Here is a 19275-nt window from a genome sequence, read left to right as displayed (position 1 = left end):
TTATAGATAAAGAGCCCAGACCAAAGTAGAAGGGAGTGGGACTAGAATCATAGAATAATAAAGGTGAAAGAGACCACATGGGTCATCTAGTCCAACCCCCTGCCATGCAGGAAAAGCACAATCAAAGCACCCCCAACAGATGGCCATCCAGTCACAATAATAATGGTAATAATGATAATAATAATAACAACAACAACAATAAAGTTGGAAGAGACCACATGGGCCATCTAGTCCAACCCCTTGCCATGCAGGAAAAGCACAATCAAAGCACCCCCAACAGATGGCCATCCAGTCACAATAATAATGGTAATAATGATAATAATAATAACAACAACAACAATAAAGTTGGAAGAGACCACATGGGCCATCTAGTCCAACCCCTTGCCATGCAGGAAAAGCACAATCAAAGCACCCCCAACAGATGGCCATCCAGTCACAATAATAATGGTAATAATGATAATAATAATAATAATAACAACAAAGTTGGAAGAGACCACATGGACCATCTAGTCCAACCCCTTGCCATGCAGGAAAAGCACAATCAAAGCACCCCCAACAGATGGCCATCCAGTCACAATAATAATGGTAATAATGATAATAATAATAATAATAACAACAAAGTTGGAAGAGACCACATGGACCATCTAGTCCAACCCCTTGCCATGCAGGAAAAGCACAATCAAAGCACCCCCAACAGATGGCCATCCAGTCACATTAATAATGGTAATAATGATAATAATAATAATAATAATAATAACAACAACAACAATAAAGTTGGAAGAGACCACATGGGCCATCTAGTCCAACCCCCTGCCATGCAGGAAAAGCACAATCAAAGCATCCCTGACAGATGGCCATCCAGTCATAATATTAATTATAGCAATAATCATAGAATAATAGAGGTGAAAGAGACCACATGGGCCATCTAGTCCAACCACTTGCCATGCAGGAAAAACACAATCAAAGCATCCCTAACAGATGGCCATCCAGTCATAATATTAATAATAATGATGATGATGATGATGATGATAGAAGAGATCACATGGGCCATCTAGTCCAACCCCCTGCCATGCAGGAAAAGCACAATCAAAGCACCCCCAACAGATGGCCATCCAGTCACAATAATAATGGTAATAATGATAATAATAATAATAATAATAATAATAACAACAACAACAATAAAGTTGGAAGAGACCACATGGGCCATCTAGTCCAACCCCCTGCCATGCAGGAAAAGCACAATCAAAGCATCCCTAACAGATGGCCATCCAGTCATAATATTAATTATAGCAATAATCATAGAATAATAGAGGTGAAAGAGACCACATGGGCCATCTAGTCCAACCCCCTGCCATGCAGGAAAAGCACAATCAAAGCATCCCTAACAGATGGCCATCCAGTCATAATATTAATTATAGCAATAATCATAGAATAATAGAGGTGAAAGAGACCACATGGGCCATCTAGTCCAACCACTTGCCATGCAGGAAAAACACAATCAAAGCATCCCTAACAGATGGCCATCCAGTCATAATATTAATAATAATGATGATGATGATGATGATAGAAGAGATCACATGGGCCATCTAGTCCAACCCCTTGCCATGCAGGAAAAGCACAATCAAAGCATCCCTAACAGATGGCCATCCAGTCATAATATTAATAATGATGATGATGATGATGATGATGATGATGATGATGATGATGGAAGAGACCACATGGGCCATCTAGTCCAACCGACTGCCATGCAGGAAACGCACAATCAAAGCATCCCTGACAGATGGCCATCCAATAATAATAATGATAACAACAACAACAACAACAGACTTGGAAGAGACCACATGGGCCATCTAGTCCAACCGACTGCCATGCAGGAAAAGCACAATCAAAGCATCCCTGACAGATGGCCATCCAATAATAATAATGATAACAACAACAACAACAACAGACTTGGAAGAGACCACATGGGTCATCTAGTCCAACCCCTTGCCATGCAGGAAAAGCACAATCAAAGCACCCCCAACAGATGACCATCCAGTCACAATAATAATGGTAATAATGATAATAATAATAATAATAATAATAATAATAACAACAACAATAAAGTTGGAAGAGACCACATGGGCCATCTAGTCCAACCCCCTGCCATGCAGGAAAAGCACAATCAAAGCATCCCTAACAGATGGCCATCCAGTCATAATATTAATTATAGCAATAATCATAGAATAATAGAGGTGAAAGAGACCACATGGACCATCTAGTCCAACCCCTTGCCATGCAGGAAAAGCACAATCAAAGCATCCCTAACAGATGGCCATCCAGTCATAATATTAATAATAATAATGATGATGATGATGATGATAGAAGAGATCACATGGGCCATCTAGTCCAACCCCCTGCCATGCAGGAAAAGCACAATCAAAGCACCCCCAACAGATGGCCATCCAGTCACAATAATAATGGTAATAATGATAATAATAATAATAATAACAACAACAACAATAAAGTTGGAAGAGACCACATGGGCCATCTAGTCCAACCCCCTGCCATGGAGGAAAAGCACTATCAAAGCACCCCCAACAGATGGCCATCCAGTCACAATAATAATGGTAATAATGATGATGATGATGATGATGATGATGATGATGATGATGGAAGAGATCACATGGGCCATCTAGTCCAACCCCTTGCCATGCAGGAAAAGCACAATCAAAGCATCCCTAACAGATGGCCATCCAGTCATAATATTAATAATGATGATGATGATGATGATGATGATGATGGAAGAGACCACATGGGCCATCAAGTCCAACCCCCTGCCATGCAGGAAAAGCACAATCAAAGCATCCCTAACAGATGGCCATCCAGTCATAATATTAATTATAGCAATAATCATAGAATAATAGAGGTGAAAGAGACCACATGGGCCATCTAGTCCAACCACTTGCCATGCAGGAAAAACACAATCAAAGCATCCCTAACAGATGGCCATCCAGTCATAATATTAATGTTGATGATGATGATGATGATGATGATGGAAGAGACCACATGGGCCATCAAGTCCAACCCCCTGCCATGCAGGAAAAGCACTATCAAAGCATCCCTGACAGATGGCCATCCAATAGTAATAATGATATGTTGTCGAAGGCTTTCATGGCCGGGATCACAGGGTTGTTGTATGTCTTTCGGGCTGTGTGGCCATGTTCCAGAAGTATTCTCTCCTGACGTTTCGCCCACATCTATGGCAGGCATCCTCAGAGGTTGTGAGGTATGGAGAAACTAAGCAAGGACTGTTTATATATATCTGAATATATATATCCTTCCCTCACCCTGGACTTCCCACAGATATATATAAACAGTCCTTGCTTAGTTTTTCCATACCTCGCAACCTCTGAGGATGCCTGCCATAGATGTGGGCGAAACGTCAGGAGAGAATACTTCTGGAACATGGCCACACAGCCCGAAAGACATACAACAACCCAATAATAATGATAACAACAACAACAACAACAGACTTGGAAGAGACCACATGGGCCATTAGTCCAACGGACTGCCATGCAGGAAAAGCACAATCAAAGCACCCCCAACAGATGGCCATCCAGCCTCTGTTTCAAAGCGTCCAAGGAAGGAGCTTCCACCACACTCTGATGCAAAATGTTTTCCACTATTATGGTCAAGAAGTTCTTCCTAATGTCCAGGTGGAACCTCCTTTCCTGTCATTTGAACCCGTTTCTCCACTGACTCCTAGTTTCCAGGGCAGCAGAAAACAATTCACATACATGGCTCTCACGTCTCCTTCTCTAAACCTTCTCCTCTGCAGCTAAACAGACCCAGCAATTTCATATAAGAAGAGGGTGCATCTACACCAGGCATGGGCAAATTTAGGCCCTCCATGTGTTTTTATGATTTTACAAATTAAGCACCAAAACATCATGTTTTACAACAAATCGACAAAGAAAGCAGTTCAATACACAGTAACGTTATCCAGTAATTACTGTATTTACGAATTTAGCACCAAAACATCACAATGTATTGAAAACATTGACTACAAAAACATTGACTACTAAAAGACAAACTGTGTTGGATAATACAGAACGTTCGATAAGCGGAGGTTGGATAAGCGAGACTCTACTGTACTACTTAATGTTACCATGTATTGAACTGCTTTTTTCCCGTCGATTAGTTGTAAAACATGATGTTTTGGTGCTTAATTTGTAAAATCATAACGTAGTTTGACGTTTAATAGGCTTTTCCTTAATCCCTCCTTATTGTCCAACATTTCCGCTTATCCAATGTTCTGCCGGCCCGTTTATGTTGGATAAGCGAGACTCTACCGTAATAATAAAACTTTACTTATACCGCTTACACAGGGGCAAGCCCAAAACAGTATTACATCAATACAAACAGTGACACAATAAAATCACAGTATAATAACACATCTCACAAAAGTTAAATAAAATAAGCAAACAATTGTGACCATTGGTTATTGAAATCTCGGAAAAGATTGCACCCAAAAAAAACCCTAATATGTGTATATGTATGTGTATATGTTATACAGTAGAGTCTCACTTATCCAAGCCTCGCTTATCCAAACTTCTGGATAATCCAAGCCATTTTTGTAGTCAATGTTTTCAATATATCGTGATATTTTGGTGCTAAATTCGTAAATACAGTAATTACAACATAACATTACTGCGTATTGAACTACTTTTTCTGTCAGATTTGTTGTATAACATGATGTTTTGGTGCTTAATTTGTAAAATCATAACCTAATTTGATGTTTAATAGGCTTTTCCTTAATCCCTCCTTATTATCCAAGATATATGCTTATCCAAGCTTCTGCCGGCCTGTTTAGCTTGGATAAGTGAGACTCTACAGTATATACATATGCATACATACACACACACGTTCTATATAATGTATGTTATATAAATAATATGGTACTGTCCGTATATATATATAATAGTGTTTATGTGTGTATCATACACATATAAAATGGTATATAATTTTATAATCTATATGTTAATATATATTAACATATAGAATATTACCATCTATTATTTTAAATTATATATATTATTGTGTGTGTCAGTTATTTGTGTTGCTAATGCATTTAAACTCTTTCTGTCCATATATATATATATATATATATATATATATATATATATATAATACTAGCTTTGCCCGGCCACGCGTTGCTGTGGCTTATGGGAATCCTTTGTTGGCCAGGTGGAATAGCAGTGAATAGCCTTGCAGTCTCAAAGCCTGGCCATTTTCTGGAGTAGCTGGAGCTTTTTGTTGTATGAACGTAGAGGCATGGATGAGGGGTTGTGCTGCCAAGTTTAGTGTTTCTGGGATGTGTAGTTTTGTTGTTTTGTCCTAGGCCGAAATTTCATTACCCTTTTATATATATAGATACTAGCTGTGCCCGGCCACGCGTTGCTGTGGCAAAGTGGTGGTGGTATTGGTTAAAAATTGTTGTGTAACTTTTATTTGACGTTATTTGCAATTTTTTATTAATTTTATTGTAAGTTATATTTTTATTTATTATATTTTATTATTTTCTTGTATTAATTTTAGCTATTTTCTGTTATTATAGTATTTTATTGTATTAATTTTTAGTGTTTTTTATTATTTTTTTATTGGGTTGCTAGGAGACCAAGTTGGAGGAGCTTAGCCTTCTAACTGGCAGCAATTGAATAAAAGCAATTATTCCTCTCCCTCTCTAATTAGGACTTTATTTTTCTTTTCTTTTTGTTGTATCAACCTAGGGGCGTGGATGATGGGTTGTGTTGTCAAATTTCGAGGTTGGGGGGCCTGTAGTTTTGTTGTTTTGTGGGTCGCCGTGATGCCATCACTCTTTTATATATATAGATATAGTGTGTATGTGTGCATCACACACATATAATATGGTATATTATTTTATACTCTATATGTCAATATTTATTAACATATAGAATATTACCATCTATTATTTTAAATTATATATATTATGGTGTGTGTCAGTTATTTGTGTTGCTAATGCATTTAAGCTCTTTCTGTCTTACACACATATTTTTGCAAGGGCGGTGCGGGGGGGGAAAAGGATCTATTTCTAAATAATTTTCTTGCAAAGCGTTAAGTTATCCATCAGACTCATCCAAAACTTCCCCAGCCACAATGAGATTATGACAAAAATGAAATGGCAGGGCAAAGGCTGGCAAATGGCAGTACTATACAATCAAAGCAGGAGAAATGAGTTCACATAATAATCAGACACATCAGGCAGTTAAGCAAAACCATAAGCTTCACCAGAAGAGGAGGAGATGACATTGCTTGCATTGGTTGGAAATACAACACTATGGTGCATGCCATGCAAAACCCATGCCATTGATCCTGGGTGCAATGCAATGGTGCATGCAATGCAAAGCCCATGCCATTGACCCCCTCCCCAATTCCCCAAAAAGGGCTTCCATGCAATGGGGGGCTCACCTTTGAGCGGCTCCCTTCTGCTGCTTCTCTCCCTCCTGACTCACAGCCCATTTCCTACCAGCTGCTGCCCTGATCCCGCCCACCCGGGCTCCCATTGGCCGCCCCGCCTGCCGCTCTGCCCCACGCCCCGCCCTTCCCTTGGAAAGCTCCGCCCACCAGCAGCAAGGCTATGGCATTGCAGAGACAGCACAAGCAGCAGCAGCAGCAGCCACTCGTTGATTGGCATGGCAATTATTTACGATAATCTGTCATATCTATATTTTATATATATATATATGACAGATATCGTAGATCATTGCAGTGCAAGATAATGGCACACACACACACACACACAATAATATATATAATATAAAATAATAGATGGTAATATTCGATATGTAAATATATATTAGCATATAGAGTATAAAATAATATAGCATATTATTTATTTATTTACAAAACTTTTACCCCGCCTTTCTCACCCGAGGGGACTCAAGGCGGCTTACAACACGCGGCAAGATTCAATGCCAAACAATCAATAAAATTAACAACACATTAAAACCATGAACAGTAATCAGTAAAAATACATTATACAAACACTAGCTGTGCCAGGCCACGCGTTGCTGTGGCAAAGTGGTGGTGGTATTGGTTAAAAATTGTTGTGTAATTTTTATTTGACGTTATTTGTATTTTTTTAATTAATTTTATTGTAAATTATCTTTTTATTTATTATATTTCATTATTTTCTTGTATTATTTTTAGTTATTTTCTATCATTATAGTATTTTATTGTATTAATCTTTTACTGTTTTTAATTATTTTTTTAGTGTTTTTTATTATTTTTTATTGGGTTGCTAGGGGACCAAGTTGGAGGAGTTTAGCCTTCTAACTGGCAGCAATTGGATAAAAGCAATTCTTCCTCTCCCTCTATTTAGGACTTTATTTTTCTTTTTGTTGTATTAACCTAGAGGCGTGGATGATGGGATGTGTTGTCAAATTTCGAGGTTGGGGGGCCTGTAGTTTTGTTGTTTTGTTGGTCGCCGTGATGCCATCACTCTTTTATATATATAGATTGAAAAGCATTAAAAACATATAAATTACTTAATTCCATTCTTCCAAGAACCTTGTACATAGACCTTGTACATAGACCTATTATATGTGTATGACACATGCACACACTATATATACACACACACACACACACATACTGTATATATATTTAATACATTTATATCCCGCCCTTCTCATCCCGAAGGGGACTCAGAGCGGCTTACAAATTAAATTTACATACAATATTATATTATTAGCATAGCACAATACTGGCATTAAATTACTATATTATACTATATCAATATATTGTAATATTATTAGTAATATTACATGTAATATATAATATATGATTAATATTATTATATTGTATTATTAGTACAGTAGAGTCTCGCTTATCCAACGTTCTGGATTATCCAATGCATTTTTGTAGTCAATGTTTTCAATAAATCATGATATTTTGGTGCTAAATTCGTAAATACAGTAATTAGTACACAGCATTACTGTGTATTGAACTACTTTTTATGTCAAATTTGTTGTATAACATGATGTTTTGGTGCTTAATTTGTAAAATCATAACCTAATTTGATGTTTAATAGGCTTTTTCTTAATGCCTCCTTATTATCCAACATATTCGCTTATCCAACATTTTGCCGGCCCGTTTAGCTTGGATAAGTGAGGCTCTACTGCAGGGGTCCCCAAACTAAGGCCCGGGGGCCGGATGCGGCTTACAATTTATATGTATATACACTATATTATAGTTTAGCATAGAACAACATTAGCATTATATATTACTATATTGAATTATACCACTATACCAGGGGTCCTCAAACTTTTTAAGCCGAGGGCCGGTCCACAATCCTTCTGACTGTGGAGGGGCCGAATTATCATTTGAAAAGAAAAAACCGAACAAATTCCTATGCACACTGCATATGTCTTATTTGTAGTGCAAAAACAACAACAACAACAACAACAACGAAAGAATACAATATTTAAAAATAAAAACAATTTTAACCAACATACATTTATCAGGATTTCAATGGGAAGTGTGGTCCTGCTTCTGGCCAATGAGATAGTCAAGTTAATTAGGGTTGTTGTTGTTGTTGTTGTTGTTGTGTGCCTTCAAGTCATTTCAGACTTTGGGCGAGCCTAAGTCTAAAATTTATTATTTATTTATTTACTGCATTTATTTACTACATTTGTATCACACCCTTCTCACCCCAAAGGGGACTCAGAATGGCTTACAAATTATATGTACATACAATATATTATATTATTAGCATAGCACAATATTAGCATTATATATTACTATATTGAACTATACCACTATACTGTAATATTATTAGTAATATTATATGTAATATAGAATATATAATCTATATTATTATATGGTATTATTATTAGTGTTATATTGTATTACATTATAATATTATGATCAATATTATATGTATATACAATATATGATATTATAAAACTGAGGGCGGGGGCCAGGTAAATGACCTCGGAGGGCCGCATCCGGCCCCCGGGCCTTAGTTTGGGGACCCCTGCACTAAACTGTAATATTATTAGTAATATTACATGTGATATATAATATATAATTAATATTATTATATGGTATTATTAGTATTACATTATAACATTACTATCAATATTATATGTATACTAGCTGTGCCCGGCCACGCGTTGCTGTGGCAAAGTGGTGGTGGTATTGGTTAAGAATTGTTGTGTAATTTTTATTTGACGTTATTTCTATTTTTTAATTAATTTTATTGTAAGTTATATTTTTATTTATTATATGTTATTATTTTTCTTGTATTATTTTTAGTTATTTTCTGTTATTGTAGTATTTTATTGTATTAATTTTTAGTGTTTTTTATGATTTTTTATTGGGTTGCTAGGAGACCCAAGTTGGAGGAGCTTAGCCTTCTAACTGGCAGCAATTGGATAAAAGCAATTATTCCTCTCTCTAATTAGGACTTTATTTTTCTTTTCTTTTTGTTGTATCAACCTAGAGGCGTGGATGATGGGTTGTGTTGTCAAATTTTGAGGTTGGGGGGTCTGTACTTTTGTTGTTTTGTGAATTGCCGTGATGCCATCACTCTTTTATATATATAGATATAATATTATATTATTAAAACTGATATAAAAATATTATATTATAAAACTGAGGGCAGGGGCCAGGTAAATGACCTTGGAGGGCCGCATCCGGCCCCCGGGCCTTAGTTTGGGGACCCCTGGCCTAGATGCACCTAAAGGCAAAACACCTTGGAACAAACCTTGTCAAGAAATCCTTGTATAGAGTAGGGTTGTCATACATTAGAACATTTTTGTGGCTGCCACAAACTAGATTGAATTAGTTGAGACTCAATGATGAGATATTCATTGAAACACTATAGCAAAATGTGCTGCAGGATGTCCCCGTGCGGTTTAATAAACTTTCCCCATGTTTTGATGATAGAACCAATTAGGAAACAACATTTAGAACCCAGGAACAGAAATCGTGTTACACAGTGTTATTGGGAGATGGAGTAAGGCATGTACATTGCAATATTTAGCCTACGAGAATAAGTGACAACCAAACTGACCATTGGCTTTACTCATCATGAGCATCATCAATAGAATTTTTTCCCTGTTGAAATATCCTTACAGAATATACTTGTGAAGCTGCAGGATGGGTTGGCACTTCAATGATTGCAGGACACCATAAATAAGACCAATATACCGTATATACTCGAGTATAAGCCGACCCGAATATAAGCCAAGGCACCTAATTTTACCACAAAAAAACTGGGAAAACATTGACTCCAGTATAAGCCGAGATACCAACAAAATTACATTAATTGAGGCATCAGTAGTTTAAATGTTTTTGAATCTTTACATCAAACTCTCTAGGGGAGTGGCGGCATATAAGTTTGAAAAATAAATAAATAAATAAATAAACTGTAATTTAAGATATGACTGTTTAACTCTGATTAAATCATTATTTTCATCTTCTTCAATGTAAATGTGCTTATGTATCCTTTTAATAATAATAGAGTGAAGTAATAAATGTAATAATAATAATAATAATAATAATAAATGCAGTAAAATAATAAATGTATTAATAATAAAAATAGAGTAAAATAAATGTAAAGGTAACAACAATAATAGAGTAAAATAATAAATGTAATAATAATAATTAATAGAATAAAGTAATAAATGTGTTGTCGAAGGCTTTCATGGCCGGGATCACAGGGTTGTTGTATGTCTTTCGGGATGTGTGGCCATGTTCCAGAAGCATTCTCTCCTGACGTTTCGCCCACATCTATGGCAGGCATCCTCAGAGGTTGTGTGGTATGGATAAACTAAGTAAGGAAAGGAAAGAATATATATTCCCAGTGACAAAGGACTCTTGCCACACCCTGAACTCTCCACAGATATATATTCTTTCCTTTCCTGACTTAGTTTATCCATACCACACAACCTCTGAGGATGCCTGCCATAGATGTGGGCGAAACGTCAGGAGAGAATACTTCTGGAACATGGCCACACAGCCCGAAAGACATACAACAAAGCAATAAATGTAACAATACCAATAATAATATAGAAAAATAATAAATATACCATATATACTTGAGTATAAGCCGACCTGAATATAAGCCCACCAGGACCCTCACCCGAGTATAAGCCGAGGAGGGTTTTTTTTTTTTTCAGTCCTAAAAAGGGCTGAAAAACTCGAGTTATACAGTAAGTCAAACATGAGCACCCCAGGTCAAGATATGGATATGGACCAGATGGAAGGTGTCCGAAGAAGGGCGACCAAAATGGTCAAAGGTCTAGAAACCAGGAATCTCTTTAAGGAGCACCTTAGGAAGCTGGAGATGTTTAACTTGGAGAAGAGAAGGCTGAGAGAAGCAGGCATGATAACCAGGTTTAAATATTAGAAAGGATGTTCCATTGAAGAGGAAGCTCCTGAGACCAGGGCAAGCAGCAATGGATCAAAATGGAATTGAAGAGAAATGCCACGTAAACATTACGAGGAACTTCCTGATGGTAAGAGCAGTTCAATAGTGGAATATACTGTTTGGAAGTGCATTGGAGTCTCCTTCTCTGAAGGGTTTTGAAGCAAAGACTGTATGGCCATCTGTCGGGAGGGCTTGGATTGTATCTTCCTGCCTGGAAAAGGGTTGGACTGGATGGCCCTTGACGTCTCTTCCTACAATACAATGCTATGGCACTTCTGCTTTCCTGTCTGGTTCAGGGGTTCGTTGCCGCAATATAAATTTGAGGAAGCGGTTGCTGCGTGAAGGCGAGACGGGCTTGCGGGAAACCCGGCTCTGCCAGGCAAGGGCCCCGAATTCAAGAGAAGAAGTTGTGGTTTTAAAAGGAAACCCACAGAATTGGGACACTTCTATCAGGAACCTGGGCATCATGAGTGGGGCACGAAAGGGCCTTTTTTCCCCCAGGAATATGGGGAAAAAAAGAAACAAATGGAAAAAAATAATTATAATGCTCTCTTTCTCAGGAACTCCCAAAATGACCTGCTGAGTGCAAAGAGGATGGAGCAAAATCAACTTCTTTTCTTTTGCAATTGTTTGGGTGGCAAACCTTGGGTGGCAGAAGCTAGAGTGATTAATTATCTTTATTTATGTATTTATTTGGGGTTTTTTTGAGTCCTTATTGTATGGTTTATTTCTCTAGGTATTTTATTTGGGTTTTTAAAATTCCTTATTGTGTTTTTGAATATTGACATAAAGCTCAACTTCTTTTCTTTTGCAATTGTTTGGGTGGCAAACCTTGGGTGGCAGAAGCTAGAGTAATTAATTATCTTTATTTATGTATTTATTTGGGGGGTTTTTGAGTCCTTATTGTATGGTTTATTTCTCTAGGTATTTTATTTGGGTTTTTAAAATTCCTTATTGTGTTTTTGAATATTGACATAAAGCTCAACTTCTTTTCTTTTGCAATTGTTTGGGTGGCAAACCTTGGGTGGCAGAAGCTAGAGTAATTAATTATCTTTATTTATGTATTTATTTGGGGGGGGGGGGGTTGAGTCCTTATTGTATGGTTTATTTCTCTAGGTATTTTATTTGGGTTTTTAAAATTCCTTATTGTGTTTTTGAATATTGACATAAAGCTCAACTTCTTTTCTTTTGCAATTGTTTGGGTGGCAAACCTTGGGTGGCAGAAGCTAGAGTAATTAATTATCTTTATTTATGTATTTATTTGGGGTTTTTTTGAGTCCTTATTGTATGGTTTATTTCTCTAGGTATTTTATTTGGGTTTTTAAAATTCCTTATTGTGTTTTTGAATATTGACATAAAGCTCAACTTCTTTTCTTTTGCAATTGTTTGGGTGGCAAACCTTGGGTGGTAAAAGCTAGAGTGATTAGTTATCTTTATTTATGTATTTATTTGGGGTTTTTTTGAGTCCTTATTGTATGGTTTATTTCTCTAGGTATTTTATTTGGGTTTTTAAAATTCCTTATTGTGTTTTTGAATATTGACATAAAGCTCAACTTCTTTTCTTTTGCAATTGTTTGGGTGGCAAACCTTGGGTGGTAAAAGCTAGAGTGATTAATTATCTTTATTTATGTATTTATTCGAGGGTTCAGAGAGTAGTACAGCGCTATAGGTACAGTAGAGTCTCACTTATCCAACGTAAACGTTAGGCAGAACATTAGATAAGCGAATATGTTGGATAATAAGGAGAGATTAAGGAAAAATCTATTAAACATCAAATTAGGTTATGATTTTACAAATTAAGCACCAAAACATCACGGTCTGAATTACGGCTCTTGTATAAGGTCTGGTAGATGAATGGCATAAGCACTTTGCACTGTTTTAAACTTGTATATTGTATTTTATGACTATTTTATGACTGTTTTAACTGTTTTAATCGTTTTAGTTCATTGTATATCAGTGTAACGGCATCAATTGCCACTTGTAAGCCGCCCTGAGTCCCCTCGGGTGAGAAGGGCGGGGTATAAATAATTGAAATAAATAAATAATAAATAAATAAATTTGACAGAAAAAGTAGTTCAATATACAGACATATGTGTGTGTTTATATGTGTGTGTGTATATATATATATATATATATACACACAAGATATATATATATATATATATATATATATATATATATATATATATACACACACACACACACACACAATATAATTTTCAATAATATATAATAATTATAACATATTGTATATACATATAATATTCATAATATATTGTAATATAATATAATACTAATACAATATAATAATATTAATTATATATTATATTTTACATGTAATATTACTAATAATATTACAATATATTGATACAGTACAATATAGTAATTTATTACCAGTATTGTACTGTGCTAATATAATATTGTATGTCAATTTAATTTGTAAGCCGCTCTGAGTCCCCTTCAGGGTGAGAAGGGCGGCATATAAATGCAGCAAATAATAATAAATAATAATAATGCTATGTAGTAATTACTGTATTTACGAATTTAGCACCAAAATATCACGATGTATTAAAAACATTGACTACAAAAATGCATTGGATAATCCAGAACGTTGGATAAGCGAGTGTTGGATAAGTGAGACTCTACTGTAGCTACGAAGTGAATGCAATGTGATTGGAATGGCTTCTGGATTATGATTTCGAGTCTATATGCACTGTTTTAACAGCTCATTTAAAGTATTTATATGTTAGCATTTTATGATTTTCATGATTTTCATGCACAATGTATATTGTAATTTCGTATGTCTTTATGTTAATGTGGCATTGAATTATTGTCAGTTTAGAAGCCGCTTTGAGTCCCCTTCGGGGTTGAGATAGAGTGGGGTAAAAATACAGCGTATATATCAGAGAATAATATCATAGAATCCTAGAGTTGGAAGAGACCTCATAGGCCACCCAGTCCAACCCCATTCTGCCAAGAAGCAGGAAAATCACATTCAAAGCACCCCGACAGATGGCCATCCAGCCTCTGCTTAAAAGCCTCCAAAGAAGGAACCTCCACCACACTCTGGGGCAGAGAGTTCCACTGCTGAACAGCTCTCATAGTTAAGAAGTTCTTCCTCATGTTCAGATGGAATCTCTTTTCCTGTAGTTTGAAGCCATTGTTCCATTGCGTCCTAGTCTCCAGCAAACTTGCTCCCTCTTCCCTATGACTTTCCCTCCCATCTTGATCCCTGGCCCTCATCATATCTCCTCTCAGCCTTCTCTTCTGCAGGCTAAACATGCCCAGCTCTTTAAGCCGCTCCTCATAGGGCTTGTTCTCCAGACCCTTGATCATGTTAGTCACCTTCTTCTGGACACATTCCAGCTTGTCAACATCTCCCTCCAATTTTGGTGCCCGGAATTGGACGCAGTGTGATTCCAGGTGTGGTCTGACCAGGGCAGAATAGAATAAAGGGGTAGCATGACTTCCCTAAATTTAGGCACTAGACTCCTCGTTATGCAGCCCAAAATCCCATTGGCTTTTTTAGCTGCTTCATGACATTGTTGGCTCATGTTTAACTTGTTATCCACGAGAACTCCAAGATCCTTTTCATACATACTGTTATCGAGCCAGACATCTCCCATTCTGTATCTTTGCATTTCCTTTTTTTTCTGCCTAAGTGGAGTATTTTGCATTTGTCCCCGTTGAACTTGATTTTTGTTATAAATTTTTGGCACAATTTGACAGAGTCCCTTACCTCCACCCATACCGCACTTTATCACTGGCCCACCTTATCAGTTCCTTGCAATATATTTATTGTACAACTATAATGTATTGCCTTGCCTCTAATATTAAACATGCCATAGTGCTGGCCATTGATTACTGGATAGGTTCTTGTCAATACAGTAGAGTCTCGCTTATCCAACGTAAACGGGCCGGCAGAACATTGGATAAGTGAATATATTGGATAATAAGGAGAGATTAAGGAAAAGCCTATTAAACATCAAATTAGGTTATGATTTTACAAATTAAGCACCAAAACATCATGTTATACAACAAATTTGACAGAAAAAGTAGTTCAATACGCAGTAATGCTATGTAGTAATTACTGTATTTACGAATTTAGCACCCAAATATCACGATGTATTGAAAACACTGACTCCAAAAATGCGTTGGATAATCCAGAACGTTGGATAAGCGAGTGTTGGATAAGTGAGACTCTACTGTACTAATAAATAAACACAGATGTCTATTTTAAACAATGTCAAGAAATATCCAATATCCATATCAAAACATATAAACACAGTATGTATATTAGAGCATCATATACATTTAACATTCATGAAAGTGTTCACAACAATAAAGTACAGTCAACTGTTGTAATACGCAGAAGTATCTTATAAAATATAATGTTTAAAGAAACTGCAATCTTAGAGGCTGAAATGCGGACTGGAGTCAAACCGACTTAAAGTAGTCTACGGTATTTGAACAATTTCTCAGGACTCCAAAAAGTTTTTTTTGTTTGTTAACAACACAGTTTGTATATTAGTGCATCATGCACATTCAATCTTTACAAAACAATATATGATGATATAATGTGGAACTAAAGGAATCAACTTGTCAAGCCATACTGTGATTTTATATGTTTTTATGCATCAATTTTATCGTAATTTGAAATGTATTTTACGTTGTTGTATTTTATTGTACATTACTGTGCTCGGTCCCCATGTAAGCCGCCCCGAGTTGCAAGCTGCTTTAACTGCCCTTGGAAAAGGGGGAAAAAACGAGGAATATATTTTACAATAACAATATTTTACAATAACACTATGTAACAAAATTTCAAATTTTTATTTATTTATTACAATATTTATATCCTGCCCTTCTCACCCATAGGGTGAAAGTGTTATTTCTTGTTTAATGGTGCAGTCCTTACTTTGAAAGTAGAGTCTCACTTATCCAACGTTCTGGATTATCCAACGCATTTTTGTAGTCAATGTTTTCAATACATCATGATATTTTGGTGCTAAATTCGTAAATACAGTCATTACTACATAGCATTACTGCGTATTGAACTACTTTTTCTGTCAAATTTGTTGTCTAACATGATGTTTTGGTGCTTAATTTGTAAAATCATAACCTAATTTGATGTTTAATAAGCTTTTCCTTAATCCCTCCTTATTATCCAACATATTTGCTTATCCAACATCGGCCCGTTTATGTTGGATAAGTGAGACTCTGCTGTAGTTGTTCTGCCTTTTAAATTTATTTGTGTGTTTTGTATTTGATATTATTGTATGTTGGTTTTATATCTGTAAGCCGCCCCGAGTCCCTCTGGGGAGATGGTGGCAGGGTACAAAAATAAAATTATTATTATTATTATTATTATTATTATTATTATTATTATTATTGTTCTACTGCAAAAGCTTTGTTTTTGTGCCTGAAACTATGAGTTTGAGACGAATGAGTTGAGACTCCATGATGAGATAGCCATTGGAAAACTAGAGCAAAATGTGCTATAGCAGGACGTCTTGCAAAAGCAAAGTTTTTGGAGTTTAATAAACTTTCCCCATGTTTTTATGCTAGAACCAATTAGGACATGACATTGATAAGCAGAGAACAAAAACCATAGTGTTACATAGCGTAATATATAAAAATAAATATTATAATATAATATAATATTCCATGGTGTTCCTTTCATACAATCATGTAATAATAAATATAATAATATAACATTATAATATAATATTCCATGGTGTTCTCTTCTTTAGAACCACTTACCCGGTTTCTGCACTGTCTTCCAGCTTTCTGTTTTTTGGCCCCCTTCTTTCTTTTCCCAGAAGCAGCTTCCGGGTCTGGAGCTGAGCCACGCCCACCACCCGCACTGATTGGTCAGATCGGCAAGCCTTGAAGCCCAGCAACCAATCGGAGCCCGCAAGAGCAGCAGCTGCTGAGGAAGCCACGCCCCCTCCACGTGCGGGTCTGTGATGACAGCAGGGCAGGGAGGAGGGGAAGTGGGCGGGGCCTCAAAGAGAGCAAGTGGACGCTGATTGGTCCGGGGCGTGAAGAGGAGGCGTGGCCGGTATCGTTACGTCATTGCTTGGGCGGGGCTTGTACCAGGAAGAAGCAAAAGCTGATATATAGGCAGAGGCAGAAAAAAACATGAAACTTAAAGGGACAGGTTCCCATTTGCCGCAATTACAGTTCTTGTACAAACTCTGCATAGAAAGTGGAAAAAAATATTGGCTCAAAATAAAACTAAATTCTACATATAATTGAATATATACTTAATTGAATATATATATATATATATATATATATATATATATATATATATATACTAGCTGTGCCCGGCCACGCGTTGCTGTGGCTTAGTCTGGTGGTGTTGGTCAGTCTACATTAGGTTGTATTTATGCTGTGACCTCCACCTTCTTTATACTCACATTAGTAGTAGTATTTGAAGTCTGTTACCTTCTTCAATTTTTGTGTTGATTGATAATTGCTTGAGATCCCTGTTGTCTTTGGTTTGTTGTTAGTTGTAATGTCTGATTCTGCTGAGTGCGGTTTATATTTTTATTGTGGTACAATAGTCCTTTTTTTGTTTTGCCTGTGTAGGTGTTTATTATTATTGTTGTTGTTGTGGTCATGAAGGTTGGATAAGTTAGATGCTACTGTATTGTTTTTTGGAGGCCCAGTGTAGCACTGACTGGCCTCTCAGCCTCAGTGCCTGGCTGTTTCTTGCCTGTGATGGTGTTGATTCTTATTGTTGTTGTTGTCATTGTTATTATTGTAATTGTTTTTTTGGAGGCCAAGTGTGAATGTAGGGATTGGGGAGGTGGATGAGTTGTGTTGTCAAATTTTGTATTTGTTATAGTCACAATGCGTTGTTGTAAGTATTGTGGGTCCGGATTGTGGTTTTGTGGTGTGGTTGTGTTGTTACAACTGAGAGGCAAGGCTTTTGTGTTGTGTTGTCAAGTTTTGTATTTCTGGGGCGTTTAGTTGTATGCCAAGTTTTGTATTTCTGGGGCGTTTAGTTGTGTTGTTATAGTCACTATGCATTGTTGTGAGTTTTGTGCGTCCGGATTGTGGTTTTGTGGTGTGGTTGTGTTGTTACAATCGGGAGGGAATGCTTTTGTGTTGTGTTGCCAAGTTTCGTATTTTTGGGGCGTTTAGTTGTGTTGTTATAGTCATGATGCGTTGTTGTGAGTTTTGTACGTCCGGATTGTGGTTTTGTGTTGTGGTTGTGTTCTTACAACTGGGAGGCAAGGCTTTTGCATTGTGTTGTCAAATTTTGTATTTCTGGGGCGTTTAGTTGTGTTATAGTCATGATGCGTTGTTGTGAGTTTTGTGGGTATGGATTGTGGTTTTGTGGTGTGGTTGTGTTATTACAACCAGGAGAAAAGGCTTTTGTGTTGTGTTGTCAAGTTTTGTATTTCTGGGGCGTTTAGTTGTGTGCCAAGTTTCGTATTTCTGGGGCGTTTAGTTGTGTTGTTATAGTCATGATGCATTGTTGTGAGTTTTGTGGGTCCAGATTGTGGTTTTGTGGTGTGGTTGTGTTGTTACAACCGGGAGGCAAGGTTTTTGCATTGTGTTGTCAAGTTTTATATTTCTGGGGCGTTTAGTTGTGTGCCAAGTTTCGTATTTCTGGGACGTTTAGTTGTGTTGTTATAGTCACGATGCATTGTTGTGAGTTTGGTGGGTCCAGATTGTGGTTTTGTGGTGTGGCTGTGTTGTTACAACTGGGAGGCAAGGCTTTTGCATTGTGTTATTAAGTTTTATATTTCTGGGGCATTTAGTTGTGTGCCAAGTTTCGTATTTCTGGGGCGTTTAGTTGTGTTGTTATAGTCACGATGCGT

General features: G+C 36.7%; 1 protein-coding gene across 2 annotated transcripts in view; it reads right to left on the bottom strand.

Moving 5' to 3' along the window:
- The window catches only part of atosb (atos homolog B), a 46002-nt gene extending 28695 nt beyond the window's left edge, over positions 1–17307 (bottom strand). The window contains exon 1 of one of the 2 annotated variants that reach the window (XM_062972610.1): positions 17201–17307. The gene's annotated coding sequence lies outside the window, so the exon portion shown is untranslated. Of the gene's footprint in view, positions 1–6471; positions 6568–17200 lie in introns of those variants that run through there. The other variant, XM_062972609.1, reaches the window with a different exon arrangement.
- Positions 17308–19275: the final 1968 nt, after the last annotated feature.

Source organism: Anolis carolinensis, chromosome 2 (assembly GCF_035594765.1).
Source record: "Anolis carolinensis isolate JA03-04 chromosome 2, rAnoCar3.1.pri, whole genome shotgun sequence".
In the NCBI taxonomy this organism is placed as follows: Eukaryota; Metazoa; Chordata; class Lepidosauria; order Squamata; family Dactyloidae; genus Anolis; species Anolis carolinensis.
Note: the sequence above shows the minus strand (reverse complement) of the source record. Positions and strands in the feature narration are given on the sequence as shown.